The following is a 23,479-nucleotide window of genomic DNA, read 5'->3' as shown; positions in this document are numbered from 1 at the left end:
TCTGGCTTTTGGGCATTCTAATGTATTCTCTTACTACTTACTCCCCACAGGTCACTGAATGCACATGTTGCTGTAGGTTGCTGGTGTTTCATCCTCCTGTTCAAGCCTGATAGCCCCCACTAAACAAAACTAAGGTAAGGAATGGCAAGTGAGTGTGTGCCTATTATTTATTTATTTTATTAATTATACCCTGCATTTTCCCCTGAAGTGACTCAGTGCACCTCTAAGTCAGGAATAGGGTGAGTGGTACTTCCTATTGCGATACACTGTCTTGTTGTATTTGTCCAAAATGCTTCCTCTGCCTTTCCCTAGAAAAGCTTTGCCTCTTATATGTTCACAGGACTTTACATTGTTCTAACAGTTGTTTAAAAAGATGAAAGCCATTCAAGACAAACTACTAGCACCTAATGGTATCCTCTGCCATGCATTGCAGAGGCTTATTTGAAACAATGGGGATTTCTGCCTCTTTTGCTTTGAAAGGATATCCCACATTCTAATAAGATAAATCTGACAGATTTCTTAAAGCCTGCATTTCTTCAATTGCAACTAATATAAGATGAGAGAAGGATTCCAGTTCTTGCTTTGTTGTACTACACCTTCACATCCACATTGTAAACCACTCTGTGAACTTTGAATGACCCCCGAATCCTTGGTACATGGATCAGATAATGTAGGGTTGCTGCTGGATTGTGTTTTGTGACTATCCTAAAGGAAGATCCAGTGCAGTTGAAGATAATGTGGAAAATTCCAGGGAAATTAGTAAAGCTTCATTTATCTATACTGCTTTTTATCATTTGTACTGTTTCTCTCTCTCTCTCTCTCTGTTTTTGGTGCTTCCTCCTATGGTAATGATACATTTACATGAGAAGTCTTCATTCACATGCACAAGGTGGCTGCATTATTTGTTCCCTGTTTTCCCCTGGAGTTTTCTGCTGTGTACTTTCTCTGTAGATAAACATACCATTTGCGCCCAGTGTGGAAACATTAACACTTCTGTTTTCATCCGAAAGAGAGAGATGCTTCAATCTGATGTTTACATGAAGCTACAGATGCTTATGCACAGAATTTGTAATAGATGGTTCAGTGTTAAAATTGTAGTCCTTTTAATATGCAAGCCCAGTTTAAAATGCCTGAAGGAAGGGCCATATCACTAGACACTAAACAGAGTATTTTCTGACGTGCTCCCACTGGAGACGCTGGAGCAGTTTTATCTTTAGCAGAGAGTAAAATCTCATTCACTTTCATTATTATATCTATGGTAGCTAGCTTTTTAAAGCTAGTGTTTTCACATCTTTTTCTACATTGTTAAAAAATATTTGTGCCTGTTCATATGCTGGTTTCAGTTGAATGCTAAAGGAACTTGGCAAGAGAGGCATTTAACCCCAGAAAAATGAGGCAACTTTAGAAGTTTAGAAAGGACCATGATGTCCTACTGATTTGTTCAGTAAAGAGCCCAGGAGCTTGTCTGGAAATGTCACTGATAACGCTGGAAAATGTGGGAGAGTTGGGCACATGCTAAAATAGCTTTGGATGGATCAAGCCCTCTGATCCTGATTGCTGTTTGGTCCTGACCCTCTCCAAACCACAGTTAGGAGCTGACATAAGGTTCCTTTTATGTAACTTCACATGACACCAAATATTCCACTGAAGGAGAGCTGACAGCATAGTACATATTAGAACCTTGGCTCGTTCCCTTGCATTGAATATATGGCATACATTTTATAGTTACATCTGCATCACAGTGGTTGTGAATGTCATCTTGACATATCTTACCATGGAAAAGAGGGCAGCAAACAATATATTCCTTGAAGAGGCAGTTACCATATATTATATGACCGTATATTCATGTAGCATATGTAAGGGTTGGCCAGATAGTGAACACCATCTGTGTGTCTGATGAAAAAAGTCTGTAGAACCTCAACGGATTCTTTTCATTCTGCTTTGAGTTGCCATCCTGTGCAGTGAGCACTTTCAAGCAGGTCTAATCAAGCAGGGTTTAGATAAAAATTGGAAACTTTTTATGGGCTTCTGTAGGAAGGAAACTGTTTACACAGGTTTATGAATTTTATATGACCTCAATAGATAAATTTGCAAAGTGAGTTGGGTCTTAACAGCAGATTAAACATACATTTGTTGAGTTAAAATTAGCAACTTTTAATAAGTGAAAATAAGACTCTCCTGGGACTATTGAAAAGATTAACCAAGTCATATCAGTGAATGCCTGCTTGAGTAAGCTCTAAGTAATAGAAAGCATTATGGCTCGGGTTCTCTATTAAGAGCAAGTACAAAGCTTGCACAGTCAACTTTCTGACATTGTGCTTTTATCTTGTACGGATCAATCTTTAAATTCCTGCTTGTGTTAAGGCGATCAGCAAATAGCAGGATGGATGAACCAAGTAACCTGGTGTGTCATTTCTTCTTCTTTTTACCCGTCTCCCATTCTGACATACTGAAACAACCAACATTTTCTGCAGTAGTGGATGCTGCCAGTTTGGAATGAATTGAAAGTTGCACACTGAAGGTTGCTAAGTCTGAAATTGGAATCATGAGAATATTTGATTCCACACTGCCATCTCCACTAGGGATTGCAAATTAAGATAAGATGGGTGTTTCATAATAACAAAATGTGTATTGAACCCTGTTCCCAGCACTGGTGAGTGCTAGAATATTCACTGGCATATCAGACAGAATGCTTTGTCTGCTACAGGAAACATGACAGGGTGGAATAGATGGGTATAAGCCAGGTTATTGCATGGATCCATCTTTTTTCACAAACATGCCTGCCTATTGTTCCGTTCTGGTGGTGAAAAGTCCAGCGTATGAGTCAAAGATGTACAAATATCTTGGCGTTGAAGCAGTTTATATATTTGTAAAACAAATAAATGCATTAACTATCCCTCAGAATGTGGTTCTGCCAAACCTCCATTCCCTGCTACCAGAAGGTGGATAGTGTTAAACTAAATAGATGTAACTAAATATCTTGAAAACACAGGAAGCCAGCCCTTTTTTTTAAAAGTACTGAAAATTGTCCTCTCCACCCCCACCTTTCTTTATCTTAATCTACAATTGGAGACAGAAGCTCTTAAATGGTGCAGCTTGGTATCTGATGTCAATGCCAGTTGCCTAATTGCCTGAAGATTCTGTACCATTCTTCTTGGATATGAGGGGTCTTGCTCCACCAGTACGAATCAGCCCATCCTGCGTCTTTCTGCCACTTCCCCTCCCTTTGAAGCCAGGCTGCTGAAGTGTTTGAACACAGCGTTGAAATCATTAAATTCAGTGACATTTTAACCACAGTTGCTTGTCTAGCTTGAAATAAGCAATTTGAAAGGCGGAGAAGGACTTAGGGTGTCGGAAAAGGAGATAGATAAATCAATGGAGGCCAAGGACTTTTACATTCAAAGTGGTGGTCATGGAGAGGGCTGTTGAGGCAGTATCTGGTGGGGGGAAATATCCCTTTCATTGGTGTGTGTTGTTTATATCCCAGCATATAGCTATTAATGGTTAGCTGTAAAGAAATCCTTCACTAAAAAAATATTACCTAGTTATACAAGACTAAACCTAAACTGTGTAGTCTGAGGCTATGCAGAGAGAATATCAAATCAAAAACTGGTGCTTATGAGAGTGACCTTTAGGCTAGTGAACTTGCTTCTCACCTTCCCCCTCCTTTTTTCTCCTTACACACTGAGAATAGGAATATCTGTTCTGTGTTTTCAGCAAACCATAGTTTGCTGTTTCATCCAAGCCTCACAAACATATGCTTTGTGCAAACCATATACAAAGTGCGTAATTCCTACTCTATCCAGACACTTACCTGTTACTTCATGAGGTGTGACCTATTCTTTTTCTTTTATTATTATAACTGTCACAGTCACCGTGTTTAGTTCAGAAATGTTTAGCGTCCCATGTTCCCACCATATAGAAAAAGAATTGTGGAATCATAGAGTTGGAGGGGGTCTTGCACAATCTGGACCAATTCCCTGCTTGATACAGGATACCCAGGACTTGAGCATTCCCAGTAAATAGCTGCCTATCTTTTGCTTGAACGCCTCCAGCGAGTGTCCACCCTTCTAATTTATTGGTTCCATTATTCAACTGCTCACACCGGCGGGACTCGAAAGGGACTTGCTTCAACCCCATTTTTTCTGTGTTTCCAATCACCCACCTTGAGTTTTTCCTTTCCCAGTGATGGGGCTCCCTTCACGGCAGGGGAGTCAGGCCAGGCCTCTTTCCTTCCCCTTTCACTCGCTTCGGAAGATTACTCAGCTCCTCAGCATCAAATGCACGGCGGGGGGTGCGGCAAGGCAGCAAGGCTGAAGCTCGAATCAGGTGATAAAACAATAAAACAATAAAATGCTAATAAGGAAAGCGAAGGAGATAATGCAGCCACTAAATCATTAGAATTGAGAGATAAAACCCCTTAGGGGTTTAAAAAACTACTTAAAACTACTTAAAACTTAATCTAAAGGCAGACAAAGTTAACTAGGCTGCTACCTTCGTCGCCATCTTGTCTCTTTCTTCAAACGATCTCTGCATCGCAAATGGCAACGTTACTCCCTTGTCCTCGCAGCAGTTAACGTGCATCTCTTCCCGGGGAACCAGTGTTGTCGACTACATTCTATTGACGCCGGAGCTATTCTCAATCTCTACAAAAATGGAAGTGGCTGAATATTTTGGTGGTGACCACCTTCCATTGACTCTATTGTTAAACCTAATAGAGCCATTTTCAGCCCCCTCAAACTATAGTTCCACGGCACAAAGCTACCCTGTATACAAAACAAAGAAATGGACAAGCCTCAGCTCCTCTCTTGCCCTGGACATACAAAAATCATTTGATATGTCTGCAGTTCTCTCTGACCCAATTCTGCCCGCTGACCAATACCGGAAATTAATTGATGCTTTTTCAACAACTTACATAACCACCACCTCGCCTACCCACCAACGCTTCTTCTCCGAATCACCTTGGTTTGACAAGGAATGTAAAGCCCTAAGAAGGTGAATAAGAAAAATAGTCAGAATCATCAAATTTTCCAACGACCCCCAAACCCGTGCAGAGCTTTTAGATATTAAAAGGACATACAGAAACATGATTCATTGCAAGAAACAGCAACACATCCTCGAGGCTTGGTCCACTCTTCGTTCGGCTGTAGAGAGGCATGACTCCCGCTCCTTCTGGCGCTTAGTTAGGCCTTCGGCTCCATTCAATTCAGCTACCCTGATTTCCGCTGACGAATGGATCGCCTATTATTCAGCCAGCTTCGCTTCTCCAAATCATCTTACAGATCACCTTCAATCCCCGCTGGACCTCTGTTCCTGTTCTCTTAGTTCCTCCTCCTCAGTAAACTTCACCTCAACTCGCATCTTCAACATCATAATGTCCATGCGAAGGAATAAGGCCCCCGGCCCAGACATGGTCCCGTTGGACCTCTTCCTGACTGATCCTCTTTGGTGGAGTGAACAGCTGACTCCTGTATTCACCGCTATCTCCTCCGCCCTAGACATCCCCGACTCCTGGAGAGAAGCTACAATAGTCCCGATTTTCAAAGGCGGCCAGCCAAACATCCCTAGGAACTATCGCCCCATCAGTTTATTATCTATTCCGGGGAAAATATTTACCGCTGTTTTACTGGAAGAACTTCTTTCATAGGTCCATGAGAGGAACATTCTACCGCCAGAACAGATTGGCTTCCGAAAGTCAGCATCAACCATGGACCACTGTCTAACTCTCTATCACCTTGCCAGTAAATACACTGCACCAAGGCAAGGCCACCTGTTTGCCGCTTTCATGGACCTGGAGGCCGCCTTTGATTCCATTCCTAGGCAGAGATTATGGTCCAAACTTGCCCATCTGGGAATTGATCCGCACCTCCTTTCCCTATTTCCCTTTATTCAAACACCACAGCTCGCGTCCGAATCGGCCCCAATGGCTCCCTTACCACTCCATTCCCAACGGCCAGGGGCGTCCGACAAGGTTGTCTCTTGGCCCCTTTACTGTTTAATCTTTATCTTCATGATGCTCTTTCCCCTTTGAAGCTAGCAACTAAGTATCCTCCTCACTTAGCAGGCCACCCCGTTGCTTCCCTTTTCTATGCAGATGATGCCGTCATCTTATCCAGAACAGCTGCAGACCTAGCAAATGCAATTAATGCATTTATCGCCTATTGTAAGGCGGAAGCTCTTAATATTAACTATAAAAAATCGAAAGTCCTCCACTTCACTCGTTCCCGCAAACTCAAGATGGAGCCGCTTAAGATCACAGGTGGCTACTTAGAAAAGGTAAAAGCCTTTAAATATCTAGGCTTAATATTTACTTATAATCTCTCCTGGACCACCCATCTACAATCTGCCTCTCTTGCTGCAACCACGACCTCTAATGCCATTGTCCGATTTTATCACCAGAAAGGCGGCAAACACCTTCCAGCAGCAATTCAAATATTTAATGCCAAAGTTGTCCCTAAATTATTATATGGCTGCGAAGTATGGACTACAGCAATATCAGGTAACTTGGATCGCCCACTTCACATGTTTCTGAGATCTCTTTCCGGCGTCCCGAGATGTGTCTCAGGTGCAGCCCTACGACTTGAGTTCACCCAGCCCTCAATCGAAAAACGAGCATGGAGTCGAGCCATTTCCTATAGCTCCCACCTATTAGCATCGGATGCTCGAATTAGAGGTGGTTTCTCCAATCTGATTTTAAGAGATATTCATGATTCTCTCTGGAAAACTACAATTAATCTCAAATTCCACTCCCTTCTCAACTTGAACCGCAAAACTATTTTTAACTTAGAGTGTATTAGCCCGGCGGCCCTACCTCCAATCAAAAAGAAACTACAGCAACTTGACTTCTCTAACACAGCTTCCCATGCAAGAGGGCCGTGTTCAGGCTTAGCCCTAGCTATTCCACCCCCTGAAGGGATCCCTCTATACTGCTTCACAATTCCTTCGGAGGCTAAGCGAAGGGCCTTTACCTGTGCCCGTCTCAACTGTTTTCCTACAGCAGTTCTGTCGGGTCATTACTCCAGAGTTTCCATCGCAAATAGAACATGCACCTGCAATGACACGGCTCTGGAGACTGTGGAACATGTAATGCTCTTCTGTCCCAACTGGACAGATGAAAGATCTCGGTTTCTAACTCCTCTCGTGAACAAGCTTCATCTCCCAATCCAGCCTTGGATAGTGTCCCTTCTTCTGCAGGATTCTGACTGTTGGATTACCGAGATGACAGCTAACTTCCTGCTTAGTGTGATGAAGAGGAAAGCGGCACCAACTTCTTCTTTAATACCACAGCTGTAGTCGATACGCCGCACAATCGAACCTGTTTTTGTATTCTCTGTCACTCGATGTTTTAAATCCCCTGTTACTTTTGTTATCCCCATTTTTTCAAAGTATTCGCCCAGGACGACATCTCCTTTTACCTCCCCACCCCCATTTTATGTTGTTATTTCTATGTATATTATGCTATGGCCACACGGCTAATGCAATAAATCGATTATATATTCAACTGCTCTTAGAGAGTTTCTCCAAATGTTCAACTGATATCTACCCTCCTGGAACTTAAGCCCTAGCTAGATTAAGTCTAGCCCTGGTGTCTTGGATAGCAGTGAACAGTTATTGGTCTTTTTCTAAGTTATAATATATCAGGTATTTCAGAAGGCTATACCATCCTCCTCTTCTCCAGGGCATATATACCCAGTTCCATCAACTTTTTTCAATTGGATTTGTTTTTCATACAGCTAACCATCTTTGTTATGGTCCTCTAAATATTTTCCGAGCAGAACTGAATGCTGCTCCAAATGTGGCATCACTGGCGCAGGATAATGTGGAAATATTAATTCCCATGACTTGGAAACTATGGTTCTATTAACATATTAGCTGAAAATTGCATTAGCCTTTTTTTTGCAGCCACATCACATTGCTGACTCATGTTCCGCTTGTGACGGATTTCAGTTTGTGTTCAAGCTACTGTATGTTGTAAAGCATGGAACAATGTAAAAAGTTACACTCCTAAATTAGGTTGGGGGAAAAAGTTACCATGTTAAGATAAAATGGTCAGAGGTAGCTGGATGAGAGGTTTGGCTAGACTAGGGACTCAGCTGCATTTGCAAATAAAAAGTGCTTTACAGTGGTACCTCGGGTTAAGTACTTAATTCGTTCTGGAGGTCCGTTCTTAACCTGAAACTGTTCTTAACCTGAAGCACCACTTTAGCTAATGGGGCCTCTCGCTGTTGCCGCACAGCTGGAGCACAATTTCTGTTCTCTTCCTGAAGCAAAGTTCTTAACCTGAAGCACTATTTCTGGGTTAGCGGAGTCTGTAACCTGAACATATGTAACCTGAAGCGTATGTAACCCGAGGTACCACTGTATATGTGTTGTTTATGCATTCTAACACTGTGACACCAGATGGTGTTGTGGAGTTCCATTTTTGCTAACCCGATTTCTCATACAAAGTTTGCAACGCATTTAACTGAAACGCTTCTTTGATGTGTCTAGATCCAGCCTAGAGCGCAAAGCACAGATCAACACACATGGCTGAGTATGGAGACTTACCTAGGACTGCTCTCTTTCACCACACGCCCCCCCCCCTTTTTTAGAATGGGTGTTTGGGAAATGTGATTTTAACATTTCCCAGATGCATTCAGAAGTGACATCAGCTGTTGCTAAAATCCACCTCCACTTCCACTCAGTTATAAGTGCATTGCATAGACCACCTCCTCTAGATCGTTTTGAAACCAGATATATTAATGTTATGTTTGTGGTGCTGGTAAAGGAATGTGCTGCTGGTAGTACTAATGGAGGGCACATCCAGACTTCTGTTTATCTTGCCACTTTCCCCTGGGGAAACCCAATCTTTACCGGTGAATTTGAGCAAACATCAATCTGGAGCGAGTTTTCCAGGGGAAAGAGTAGGGCAAAGACAAAAGCGCTTAGACCCATGCCTTAAAACCATTGGGAGAAGCAGAAAAGTGGTTGGAGCATGCTTTCTAGGCACTGAACAAGTGGAAGTGTGGGCAAGCCCATAGGCATGCCACTTTTGCTGTTGGTTACAAGTTTTATCGAAGAGCTTCTTCCTCTTTGTCCATCGCAGCCAGCCTCCTCTGTTGCCACATCATTGCTTGTTCAAAGGAAATTCTGGGCATGCCTTTCTTGTAGTGTTTTTTCTTCTTCCTTTTTAAAAAGAAATATAGGAAGGGGATACAATTTACAGCTAGGAAGTTGCTTATCAGTAAAGGATAATGTTTCCAACATGCAATCATTAATAAACTCCTGCTATATATGATTATCTCCTGTACAAATTACTTTGACAAGTGAAAATAGGCTTGCACAAAATGACAGATGGGGAGAGTAGAGCAGCCTTTCATCAAGGTGTAGATTCCTGGGGCAAGCTATAGAGCTGATGTCGCTCAAAGGAGATAATAAAGGCATTGGATTCCTTATTTTGATTGCTGCACAGGCTGCTGTCTTGTTCTTTTGTGAGTTTTAAACACCCCAAGTGGGAGAGGTGAGCTTGTCTCAATTACATCTTAAGATTTACTGTCGCTCTTTCACTTTAGTGATTCTGCAAGAGACTGCAAAGGCGGGGTTTTGTATGTATCAAAATAAGGCTTATGTCTGAGATATGGGAAGATTGATTCTCAGAAAAAGAGTCCTTAAATTCAAGATTTAACTCTTTAAATCTGCAGTGGTTTGCTGATTTGCTACCGGACTAGGTTCAAGGTGTTCTCAAAGCTGTGTTGACCAAACTGTGGGAGGCAGCGGAAGGCAGGAGTGCCTGGCGTGCTCTGGTCCATGGGGTCACGAAGAGTCAGACATGACTAAATGACTAAACAACAACAACAACAAGAGAACATCATGCATTTTCTGCCAAAGCAGCACTAGGATCGAAGAGCTGCAAAGGTGCTTCTTGTAACTTAGATGCAACCCAAGACACAATGTAAGCATAGCAGCTGCACAGTGCTTTCTACCTGTGTTGCTCCAGTAAAGGGAGTCCCTTGACTTTTAAAGCCCCTTGTACGTTATTTTGCCCTGAGTTGTTGGTCCACTGGCTGAGTTGGCGAAATGTTATGGAAGTTAGAAAATCTGAAGCCATTATTATCAGAAGATCACAATTAGGCATCACTGGGTCAGGCTGATATTTAGTGTGTGCCTGGTTTACGTGCCTACAACTGAAGGCTAGCTTGCAGTACTTAACAAGAAGTGGAAAACTAAGCACACCAGGAATCTCATAATATATGAAATATATCTAAGGCTGCCTCACGAACATTTGATCAATGTGCTTCAAAAGAAAGACAGCAGGGTGATCTCTGGGATTTATACTTAGTTTTCAAGCCCACTGGAAAACGGTGTCTGCCAAAGCGCCTTGCTGGCTCACACGTGTTTAGAAACACAATTTACATTCCAGGCTGGAGAAATGGAGCACTCATGGAAATGGCACTCAGTTCACAATGCTACATTGAAGGTAGCTTTAGTGATAGCACAGGTAATCAGAACTTAAGAGATACTACTTTCTGTCATGTACATAGTAGTTTATTAGAGCCACATTTGTTTGTAGTAATTGATTTATTTTGCTTGGTGTATATATGCTTTGTGTTCTCACTCAGTTCAGATTTGTGATCTGTACAGACTATTATTTGGTTTGGTTTTGCTATTGTTTGACCCATGTTGTTTCTGCACTTGTATCTATACAAGGAACTCTATCCCCCTCTATAGAGTAGGGCAATGAAAGAATGTGTCAGAAGAGGTGAAGAAACAGGCCCAATGATATTGTAAGAGAGCCCATTGCCAAGATGAATAAATCATGAGACTTGGTCAAAACACAAAAAAAGATAATAAACAAGTGTCTTCTCTATTTTTCTTATAAACTGGTTCAGTAAAGGACAAAGTTTCATTCAAAGGCATTTGGAAGAGTTGTGCTAATTGGGAGATATTGTGGTAGTTCCAGCTGGAGCAAAGCCCAACCTGTCTGCACACACTATTAATTTTAAGATAATTTTATCTTCAGGCAACTGGAATAAAGGCATACATGAGGAATGGAGGCTCCATTCGTCCACCCCCATTTTGTCAAGAAACACCACTACATTTGTTTCCAGATTATGTGTCTCTTAAATGTCCTAAAGAGAGAGAGAGAGAAGTCCCCCCCCTTTCTCTCATAATACTAGACCCCTGGCTCTTCAAATGAAACTAAATGGTGAGAGTTTTCAGAGAGACAAATGCAAGTACGGTGTGTAGTTAAAGTATGGAATTCACTACCACAAAATGCAGTGATCGCCACCAACTTGGAAAGCTTTTAAAAGAGGATTAAACAAATTAACGAATGATAAAATATCCGTGGCTTCTTGTATGTCCCAAAATACCCATTGTTGAGGAGCAACAGCAGGAGAGGCTGTTGCACTCATGTCCTGCTTTGGGCCTCCAACATGCATGTGGCTATCTTCCATGAGAACAGAATGCTGGACTAGATAAGCCTTTTGGTCGATCCAGCAGAACGCCTCTTACCTTCTTAACATATCCTACAGCTTAAGTATTTGTGTACGTAAATGTCTTGCGAGTTTCGCATTTCTGTTCCATGTATCTTCCTTTTATAGAACAGCTGCTAGTAAATATTACAATCAATTCTGTACTGGTTCCTCTGTAGAAAGTAAAGGATTGACATATTTAACATTAGAATATCTTTAGAGATTTGTAATCACTCTTTTTTCATTATACCTGATTTACAGAGATCTTCCTCCTCCTTCCTCCTCTATTTACTCCCCCCCCCCAGAGGGAAATTAATGTACAGAGTGATGGAGATCTTTGCTTATAGAGAAACATGGAGCTACATGATGGTTTATTCCTGCTGATTCTTTAGTCTAATTTATTTTCAATCTAAGGTTATAAGGAGATCTGTTTCACTGCTGCTGGTTTTGTTCCTCCTGTTTTCCTTCCAGTAAGAGACTCTCAACTCCCACTCACAACGTTAGGCTCAAGTTATATAGTACTTATTAAATGTCGTCACTGGTAATTTTTCCTCTTCTTTCTTTAAATGGCTTTCGTTTCCTAGGGATAGGAGTGCAATATTTTCTTTCCAGTTGAGATAAAATAACAACCTTGAAGGCTGTAGAGGTTTTTTTTTTTTAAGATCTCCTTTAATGATATCATTCATTACCTTGCTTCTTTTGCCTTTATCCTTAATCTAATACATTTTATCATAGGAGCAGCCCTCAGTGTTGGTGATACTATCTCACGAGAATGCTGGGCAGATATAATGTTATATGCAAGTAGTTACTCACACATACTATAAGCCCTTCCCATCTTATTTGTAACAAGAGAGCTTATCATGATTTATAGGGAGAAGTTGGTGGAAAGAAATGCTGTTTTCAAGCAAGGAGTTGTAAGTTTCACTTCTTCAGGGTGTTTGGGAGAGCTTTTGCAAATGTTTTCCTATGATGCACCAGTGCTGATATACCCAGACACATCAGCTTATGCTTTCTGTGAACATAGGCTGCCAGAAAAACATAACTGTTGTATTCCTGTCTTTGGGCAGATCCACACCATACTTTTAAGGGACAATCTTTTGACTTCCTCAACTATTTGGTTTCATAATTGTTATGCAGTAACTAGCCCTAGGTGAAGGGTCGACTTGAAGTGACTCAGCAGTCCCTAGATGCTGCAGGGTATCTTGACAATACAAAACAAAGGGTCAGGTCATTATTTGGAAACAGAAGCTTTATTATCGAAGCAGTAGGAGAACACATAATTATCTCCCCCCTGCCACCCCACCCTACCCACAAAGGCTAAGGAGTAATCCCTACATAAATACAGAATGGAGTCCCTAAGATGGTTGGATGGTGTTTTGCCTTCTGGCAACCCCTGCAGCCAAGATGGTGCCAAATGTATTGACCTGCTTTCCTTTGGACCACAGCAGTGAGGCAGAGGGCTGGGGGGTCTTGCCATCTGGGCAGCTTAGGATCTCCATACACACTGCCCAGGCTTGCACCCCAGGGAGGTTACTTCGGTGTTGCTGTTGCAGCAAAGAGGAGTCCCCAACCTTCCTGGCTGGATGTTTAAAAAGACTGACTGGAAAGGTGTAGGATCTGGCACATAGTTAGCCAACCCCGTTATCACCTAGCCCTGGCGTTCACCCCTGGAGCCCTAACAGCCAGGACTGTGTCGTCCTTTACTCGGACGACACGGAGCGCGCCACCATTGCCTCCACAGCATACCGGAAGTAAATAACAATTTTTGAGGGGTGGAGAGATATTGGGAAATAAAAATAAAAATTTCTAACTATATCTTGTTCCTGAATAGAGTGTGTGTGTGTTGTTTTCATTTGTCACAACATATATGCATATTTCTTTGCACTAGGAAACAATAATGGAAAGACTCAAAAATAGCTTTCATCTATAATTGATTCCAAGTGTGTATATTAGTGGGGTTTATGTAGATTTCCATGTGTAATTTCTGCTGCAGAAGGGGTTTCAAACGGAGCCTGTAGATGCCCCAACATGTTCAAAACCAGAGACACTTGCATTCCTTCTTCTATAAAATACATACCATGTTGCTGCTAAGTGTTAGCATATTGCTCTTAGTGCTTCAATATGCGTCCATGTGGGATTGTGTGGGGACAGCTTTCTGAATGTGGCCACATGTTCAGCAATTAGGACTGGGATAATGAAGAAATCCATTTGTATGAAAAAATGGTCGCATGAGTTCTCCCCAAATACATTTAAATCTATATTCTAGAACAATGGAGTTGTGGATTATGCTGAAAATTAAGACAGTGCCACTGTTGTTTTAAGAACATTGCAGGAATTATTTTTCATGCTCTCAGATGTTGCATGACTCTTTAGCTGTTTTGCCATCTGTATCCATTCACATAGAAATAAGTTCCATTGAGCTCAGCAGGACTTGCCACTGTTTGAATTACTGGCAATGCATTCTATATGGGCCAGCCTTTGGAAGATGTTCAGAAACGTCAGGAGGTCCAAGATGCTGTGGCCAGATTGTTAACTGGATTGGCGTTTCTTCTGATTCAGTTATAAACCATGGGTTTTCCTGGGGGGAGCAGTGAGCAAATGAAAAATAACTCGGATCCATGTATAGAACGCCTGTGACAAGCAGAAGTGTGGATGAGCCCTTAGAGAACTTTTCTACCATCTGATCCTTTTTACTGAAGCAATGAAACCTGGAATTGATAAGGATTGCATCTGGGACACTCTGCACAGAAAAGTAGGTGCTCTACCACTTGAACAATGGTTTAGAAAAAACACAACCAAGGGAAGTTATTTTGAATAGTCTGTTAAAAAATGACTTTTCTGTACTCCCATTTCTACTTACTTTCAAAGGCCTAAGGCTACATTGACACCTGGTTTTTCAAACAGTGACCTGCCTTTACATTAACTCCAGCAGTAATGTTTTGCTTTTTGTGTGGGCTGCATTGTTACTTCAGTTAAATTGTTGCTCTACTCATCCTCTTACCTGCATGCTAAAATGCACGATGGCTTTCAGGTAACCCCTTCTTTTTGGGGAAATGGGCATGAAGGTCACTACTTCTAAGTTATATTTGTGTTGAAGAACGGAAGCAACTATATTCTTCAGAGCAGTCTTCTCCAGTATAATCCCTTAAAGTTCTTGAAACCGGCAAATTTTCAAGTAATGAAATTTGTTCAAGTGCACATATTATACTGGCAATGAGTATGTCCAATGGTGAATCCACTGCAAATGAGTGGCAATCATTTAGTAGCATAAAGGAAGTTCCAATGCACGTGAATAGTATGAGGCAGAAAAATATTGAAAAAGCAGGGCTATCTATAAAATGCACTTTAATGTAAGTATGGGTTGTCAAATTGATAAACAGGTTTGTTTTATTAATCAGAAATGGATAAGGGAACAGCTAGCTGAAGAAAAATGTAGAATTGTCAAAGATCGTCTTCATATAACTTGGATCTCAAAGAAGTACCAAACATTTCATGAAACAGAATATTCCAAAAAGTATATTTGCATTCAGATGTGTCAAAGTGAAGAGTTTGGTTATTTCATTTGAAGACAAAACAGAGAAAGTGATGTGCATATATGTTTTAATTGAGAAAATCAAAATGAAGCCTTACATTGAAACAGAATGAAAATAAGAGATTTGTGATGTCGGTTCAAGTGAATTTTTTTTTTATGGCAATACATTTTTTGAGAAGTAATTAATTTCCTGGAAGTCAACATTTTTCTATAGATACACCTAAAGAATTAATATTGTTCCTTTGAAGATGGGCAGTCTAATGCAGCAATAGCAAGCTGCAAATGGAAATGGGTTTCTATAGGCAGAGGAAATATAGCAAATGTGTAGAAGGCTGTTGTATGCTGCAAATAAAACTGCATAAGGCAGTAGTGCTTTTTTGCATAGTAATCTGAAAAAGCAATCATTTGTTTTAATGCGTGTTTGCGTGTGTTGTTAACATAGTTATTATATATGTGTGGTACTTGTTTGTTTTACAAAGAAGTATCTTTATATATTTGCATTTTTAAAGGTTTATTTCTACAAGGTTCAGGGGAAGGCTGGGGAATAAAATCAACCCATGACAAAACCAGTGGAAAATGTTATCTACCCATTTTTTCAGTAACTTACAACTTTCCAGTTGTCTACCACACCTGTGCAGGTTCATCTCAAGTATTTTATATGTATGTATGTAAATGATGCTCTACAACAATAACTGTGGAATCTTTAGTGATTTGTGGTTGGGAAAGCAGAGTTTGTTCCAGAAGCGCTGGAGGGTTCACTTTATTTCTGTGCTATCTGCAAACATCTCCCTTCCTTCAGAACTGCAGAAAAACTATCCTAGCTCATCCTAAAGGGTATTGAAAATACTGTGCAAGGCATTCAGCACAGCTGTTGCTTGGATACGGTGTGCCTTGCTCTACCCCCTCCCCCTGCAGCAATGTATGCAAGAACTATCTGTGGCTGATTTAAGTGAAATGCACCTGCAGGCAGGAGCATAAAACCCACCTGATGTAGCTTGTAAGCTTGGGGTTTCCTTTTATTCAGCAATTATTATCCCTCCCCCCCCCACCCTTCCTCCCAGCTCTTCAAGACAAATGAGTGCCCTTGCTACTCTGTGCCATATTTGAAAGATTCCTGTGAGGAGAAACACTTTTCTTTGCCTTGAAACCCAGACAGTGGTCTCCCTTGCATTAAGCCTTTTATTTCAGATGCCATTTCTGAGGCTCCTGCTGCTGCCAGCAGCCACCCTAATTGCTGAAAAGCAAGCTTGCTCATGAGTGCGGTCAATCTGGCACCAGACCACAGCCTGAGAATCGCCCTTAGTCTGAGATACTGTCAGAACAATGCAAGGAAGAGATGCTGAATATTTAAAGCATAATGTTTTCCACTTAGATATGAAAACACTCTTTCCACTTCATGGGCTTGCAGTTGCAGATGACAGCAACCGTTCGGTGCATAAAATAATCAGATTTTGACTGATTTTTATCTTGGCTCTTTCATTGGAAGAAACTTCCTTGCTTTTTTATAATGGGCTCATTTAGCAAATTTTAGATTTCGATTAAAGAAGGTTGTAGGTACACAACAAATAACTATTAACAAATTCAACTTGTAGAGCAGATGAAGTATTTTAACTATAGACTCTGAATCAGAGAAGTTGTGGTAGCAAAGATTTAACGTATTTAAGGAAATAATATGGCAGCTTTGTTGCCTGGTACCAGGAATAATTTATTCCCACAGCCAGATCTTTATCCTCATTCTTTTTGCACAATGGAAGCTACTGTCAGTAGAGAGAGAATACTGGAGAAAAACCCGATAAACCTTCTCTTCAGAAAACACAGCTAATTATTTTTGTTTTTATTGATTCACATTTTAGTTTGGGAACCAGTTTTCTGATATATGTGTGTCCAGTGCTTTTTTCCCCTAGAAAAAAGGTGCCAGTACTCACTGCCCAGAAATGGTCAGAGGAGGGAAAACCAAGCAGGCAAAAGAGAGAAGCACTCTGCACATGCTCAGGAAAGGAGGCAGCAGGACTCCATGATCTTACAGAACCTCATGCCTCATCCCACAAGCCCAGGAAGCACTTTCCCAGTTTAGGGAACGAGGTGTACCCCCCTCAAAAAAAAGCACACTGTGTATCACACCCACTCTTACTCTGATTTGTAACTTGGTGAATTTCCTTTAGTCGTTAGAACCAGGGGTCAGCAAACTTTTTCAGCAGGGGGCCGGTCCACTGTCCTTCAGACCTTGTGGGGGGCCGGACTATATTTTGAAAAAAAAAATATGAATGAATTTCTATGCCCCACAAATAACTCAGAGATGCATTTTAAATAAAAAGACACATTCTACTCATGTAAAAACACTGATTCCTGGACCATCCGCGGGTTGGATTTAGAAGACAATTGGGCCAGATCTGGCCCCCAGACCTTAGTTTGCCTACCCATTCTTTACATTCTGCAAGTGGGCACTGTGAGGATTGCTTTATCACTTCATCAAGGGTGGCCAGTATGCCTTCCAGATGTGGTAATGTGGTTCCCATCATCCCTGGCCATTGACCATCCTGGCTGGGTCAATGATGCCACTTAAGACGATGGCATAATGCAAGGCAGAATCTTGCCAGATATCTTAGGAGACCAGAAAGCATTTTGGACATGGCTTTAAAGATTACCAACCCACCAGAAGACATTGCAGATTAAATAGCAACACAGTTGTGTGATCTAAGTAGCAGCTCCCCATTAGCAGTCTGACAGCAATTCTCTGAACCAGCTGTAGTTTATAAACAGTATCAAAAGACAGCCACAGCCCCATTTATATATCACACTGCAATAGTCCAACCTGGGTGGAATAAAAGCACCTGCCATAGTGGCTAGATATGCCTTCTTCAGTGTTTCCAGGGTGGGGCAGCCTTACTTTTGGGCAGTCTGTCCTTTTGACTGACAAAAAGGGCTTCCAATAGCATCCATTCTGTGAAGGGTAATGGCTATGATAAAGTTAACTGTCCTCCACTTGACTGATCACTCCCTGAAGCCCTGATCTTGCCTAATTGTTGGTGAGAATGTGCTGTGGAATAAACCATAGTATCAAAAGCAAAATCACCAATGTGCTTTTATAACAAGTTTGTTAGGGCAGAGAGTATTTCTTCACATGTCAATAAAACACTTAGTGCTCACAGGTTGTAGCTTTATATCACATTTGTGTCAGCAATCCGCCTGCCTCCACTTTAATGAGGCTGTATGTGCCAATATGCTTTCAAAGAGAGCATATTCTGCTACAATGTTTTAGTAAAGCATCTCTCCCACAGAGATCTTTCTTTCTTAAAAAGAGCTTTATCTAACATACGATAAAGTGAAATATCGGATTTAGGCAGGTTGGAAAAGGAGAGTGCCAGTATTTGGAATCTGGCACGCTGATTCTTTTGTGACAGCTGCTGTAGCACAAGTGTTTGCCTGGAAAGCAGGGCTGAATTATTTTTCGGAAAGTTATCCTCTTCCCTTTCCTTGCTATTAAATATGGGTAGTGCAAAGTTAAAATGTCCCATTCCTCCTCAAGACCCATAGGAGATAATCAGAAAGGAGGGGACACTGGGCAACATACTACATTATCTTAAATATTACATTAAAAATAACCAAAATCTTAATTAAGATGCACCATAACTTTCAGGCACCACCAAAATGCTTATTTACAATAGTTATAATACATAACTATTCCCCATTGCTGAGATGTTTCTGGTCAATCAGCTGGGTGTGGAACAGGGTCATGGTAAGGGGGGGAGGGTTAAGTCCCCTTATGTGGAATCTCTCTCTCTTTTGCTCTCTTTCACACACAAATGCACTGTTCAGCTGATTGGAGGCAAACCATTACTAGCAAGGGAAAGAGGGCAGGACCTGGAGGGGTGCAGGCCAGAGGCAGCCCCCTGCTGCTGTCATAGAAGTTGACCAATAAGCAATGTTTATGTATGTTGTCCAACTATTTAAACAGTTCATATGGTGCTGCTGTGAACTAAATTTCATAGGCAGCACTTTTTCTAATGTCTCAGGCAAAAGGTTGGACAGCAACTAAACACTGCCCACATTAAACAGAATTCCACAATGGCTTCTGCCCTATTGCCTGCACTCTGCTATTGCTAGTGTGGCTCCCTAGGCTTGTTCTAAGGTTTGTCTGTCAGCATGCCTCTTCTTCCTGTAGCCTCCATGAATATCTCCTTCCACCCGTGTCTGACAGCTTCCCTATATGCCTGCTGTCTGGGTCCTCATCCTAGGCTCTAGCTGCAATAAGAGACTCCTGAGCACAGACTCTGATCTGTATTGACTCTGGCATTTTTGACAGATTGGAAAGGATTCCCCTAGTGGTGGACTCCCCTTTTTGTGTAAGGATTACACAGGAAAGAATTGCAGTGGGCTGTCACCTTGACTAGCTAGCAAGCTGCGGGTGGTGGGTGTTCTAAACCCTACTGACAGGAACCCCTCTCTCCAGCATAGTGCAGAAAAGAGCTTTAGATTTCTTTTTCCGAGATCCAGGGGATACTGAACCAAACAAAACCTTGTGAGTTATCCTTGGAAAATACTCGGCATATATACAATTTATTTTATTTTTTTGCTAAAACACAAAAAAGAGAAGGCCATATAACTTTCTTTTATGTCCAACTTACGTTTTTTAAACCCAACAAGCTCACCATGAACTGGAAACTAGTATACGTGACCCATGAAAATATATGGTTTGAGGCATAACTTAAGCATTAGCCTCTGGTCAGTAAAAGGAAATTCTTATGTTCTGCTTGATTGACTGTAACTAAATGATGTTATGGTCCTTCATAAGCAGAAGCAGTTTTCTGACTGACTATTGTTAGGTGAGGGGAAAGGGTCATAGTGAATCTGTACTGACGCATATCTCTTTGTGTGTTGAGCTAATGCAAGATGAGCACTGTTAATTTCATTTAAAAGAAAATTTCTGCTTGGTGCTAAGAAAAATACAGTGAAAGCATGATAATTTTGCTTTTATTTGCATTTAGCAGTGTTGTGTCTGAATAACTATGCTTGAACGCAACCTATCATTTCAAAACTTCAGTAAATTATCTACAATGGCCTTTTTGGGGGGAGGGGAGGTAAGGAGGTGTAAAAAAGTGTTTCCCCCCCCTTAATTAACACAACAGTTCACTGGCTGACCAAGCAATGAAATGGCTGTGTTGTGGATGTCTTTAAATTTTTCAGCTCATGGTTTTCATATCTTACTGACTTCCCAAAGCACTGCTAAATAGGAATCTTGGATTGGAAATGTCATGTTTGCTAAGGTAACAGGGGTGGCTAATCTTTGCTTCTTCATATGTCATGGGGTGTCTGCCTCAGTGCACATGTATCAGTGGTCCTGTGATACAGACAGTTCATCTGCAGGGCCACAAATTAGCCACCCTTGTCTTAAAAATTCTGCTAGATAACTCAGTGTTATGAAAACATGGTGTTCTTTTCAGGTCATACTCAAAAATATCTAGTAACTTTGAGCTTCCCATATGCATCTTGGTTGGTCGTCGTGAGAACAGAATTCTGGATTAGATGGTCCTTTGGTCTGCTATAGCAGGGCTCCTCTGATAATTTTATTTTCTTAGGTTTTGAAATATTTGAAAAATATGTGTGTGAGTAGACAAAATTGAAATAAGTATATCTACACTTGAAAATTTCAGTGTGCTCTGCCATTGCAAACATGCATGCAGAATCTTGGGGTGTGGGTTGTGAGGTTAAGATGGGACCTGGAGTGAGGAATTTGATGAGTGGGGAAACCATAAGCATAACTCTAGTCCTGATTGGTCCACTCCAAAGTGCTCTGCTTTATTACAGAGGATTAACATTTTTCCTCCATGAAGAATATATGTGTGTTGTCCCTGGCCCTTACAATAACTGGACATAGGTGTTGTACTGCATAACTCAAAATTGAGGTGAGGACAGATCCACTATGTTGGCGGAGTCCTTTTATTGGAAACATTTAAATATCAGCATTGAATTGTGTTCTGCAGAAGAAGGTACTGCATAACTGAAACAGCCACGTGGGCTTTTCTGTAACAGATTGATGCAGTTGCATGTAATGATAGCTATCAAGTGATGAAAATCACTTTGGTAGTCCCAAGGAGAGCCACACCACTAGATAACCAGTTTATTTTACGCCCTTGAGCCCAGAATGATTTAGGGTCCAGTTTTCCTAATAAACCCCAGCCCTCAAAAATATTACTAGAATTATATTCAAGAGCTCTGTGTCATATTTGGCAAAGAGTTTTCAACATCATAAGATTTCCTCAAAATAATACCTATATCTCATTCAGAGAACAACAGTGCTTTTGTCCTCTTCCCTGAGGCGTTGGAATTACTTTCTCAACTTACACCAGTTTGCAAGCCTGCTCAGCTCCAGAATTGCAAGAGCTTCATGGAAATTCTCTGTTTGTGATGGAATAAGAAAGCACAGAGATGGAGGGGGGAGGGGGGAGTGAAACCGAGAAGCAGACTTTGTGCTAATAAGTGACCCCTGGCTAGAAGCTGTCTGTTAATGCTCTTAAATGAACTACTGCTGTGGAACTCAAGGCTGGAGCCAGAAGCCTAATAAAAGGTACATTATTACTGCTGTTCAGATAAAACCAGATAATTTTGCTGCTCTAAATTCAAAGATTTAATGGTTTGTTAATAAAATCTGATTTGGGAACACAACAGCCTATCAACTGGGGAGGTTGTATAATGGCATTAATAAAGCTAATAGAAGTTGTTGCCGTAATCTTGTTTATTTCCCTGTTTGTTAATTGAAAAATAACTTACTTTTCATATGTGCTGGAGAAAGTGCTGTTTATTTTTATGCCATTCTGTATTTCCATACATGTACATGGATTAAGAGCTATGTCAATATGGGTTGATGCAGAGATCAATAAGGTATGATGCAGGATATATATTGGTGTGATGCTGGCATTCCGATCCCTAAATAAAAAAATTGGAGATAAGTTGTATTAATTTTGAAGTACGTTCTGAGTACATTTCAGATTGTAGGCCTCAACTTGGGAAAGCTGATCGCCTCTCAGTAAGAGATTGATTTCAATGCAGGTGGGATGAAATAGGTCACAGAGACTTATAAAGTACTGACTATTTAACCTTGAGGATGCAAACATATCATCTATTCGTCCATCAGTATCCACACATAATGGCCATTGACATTAATTATAGACAGCTGTGCATGTAACTCCTCTTAACCCTAATTAGAGTAAATGGGAGAGATGCAATGGATGCTAATGGTACAAGAGACAGCCAAGTTTTCACTTTCGAGTTCAAAGAGCCAGTGGCTTCTCTTAATCACCTCTGACACCCTGTAATCACATAATCACCCACTGCACATGCACTCTTGACTCCAGTTTGTTGTGTTGCACATGCATAAAGTGGTGTTATTTTGGGAAACAAAGAGCAAACAACGTTTTATACGTGATTTCAGTTGCCCTTATTAATGTCATTTTGTCGTCTTTACTGCTTGTTAGATTGCATGCTGTACTCTTGAATCAGAACCAGTTAAGAAATCATTAGCTACACGTTTGCTGCTGCTTAATTTCCCCCCAGTGTTTTATTTGAACACTAGATGAAGCAATGCACCCTTTATTGACCTTTTATTAATACTGTCAGACTCATATGTACGCACTGAGAGCATCCATTTTGCCCCGAAGATTGAGAAGGACCCCAATTAAAATCCACAGTGCCTGCAAAATGTACATGGTGTCGGTTTAATCTAGCTACTATTAGCACATAATTTTATAGTAATATTCTTACTATGAACAACACTTTGTGAGTCAGTTTATTTCAGATGCATAACAATTCCTGCACAAGTTTTTGAAGAATGCATGTGCATATGCAACTTAACACTATTGTCACTTGTCATTGCAATTTTGCCCTGCATTATGCAGGAACAAATATTTCTATTCTTCTTCTTCTTCTTCTTCTTAATAATAATAATAATAATAATAATAATAATAATAAATCATTTAGACACCACCCAACTGATTGGGTTGCCCCAACTACTCTGGGCGGCTTGCAACAAATCAAAACAAACACAGTAAAACAGCAAACATTAAAAACCTCCCTATACTTTAGATGTCCCTATACTTCCCTGTCTTTAGATGTCTTCTAAACGTCAAATATTTATTTATTTCCTTGACATCTGCAAGACATGGTACTGCAAGATTAGGTAGGGTTTTTGCTTTCCCCTTTCCTGCTACCTATATTGCTATGTGTATTTCCAGGCTAATTGAAAACTTAACTAGATAAATATTTTAGCTGGTACTCATAGATACAGAAATAACTATAGACCAGTGTTTCAAATGCATTAGTCCTTCTCATAATCTATTTGCAGTTCAAGACTGCTGAATTAATGACTTGGGCACTGTCCACCTGCTGATTTTCTCTGTAGACCACTGGCACCAGTTGGTTAGTCTGATAGTGCCTATGTTTAAAAATCCAGTGATTCGGTAATTTTCTTGCTTGTTTTGTTTGACTTTATACACAGTGC

General features: G+C 40.9%; 1 protein-coding gene across 4 annotated transcripts in view; it reads left to right on the top strand.

Moving 5' to 3' along the window:
* TSPAN18 (tetraspanin 18) overlaps positions 1 to 23,479 on the top strand; it is a 174,081-nt gene that overhangs the window by 96,988 nt on the left and 53,614 nt on the right. For all 4 annotated transcript variants that reach the window (XM_083752865.1, XM_083752867.1, XM_083752868.1 and 1 more), the window contains one exon: positions 51 to 134. The gene's annotated coding sequence lies outside the window, so the exon portion shown is untranslated. The remainder of the gene's footprint in view (positions 1 to 50; positions 135 to 23,479) is intronic.

The sequence above is a fragment of the Podarcis gaigeae genome (genome assembly GCF_964106915.1).
Source record: "Podarcis gaigeae genome assembly, chromosome: 1".
Lineage (NCBI taxonomy): Eukaryota > Metazoa > Chordata > Lepidosauria > Squamata > Lacertidae > Podarcis > Podarcis gaigeae.
This window is presented reverse-complemented; position numbering and strand designations above follow the sequence as displayed.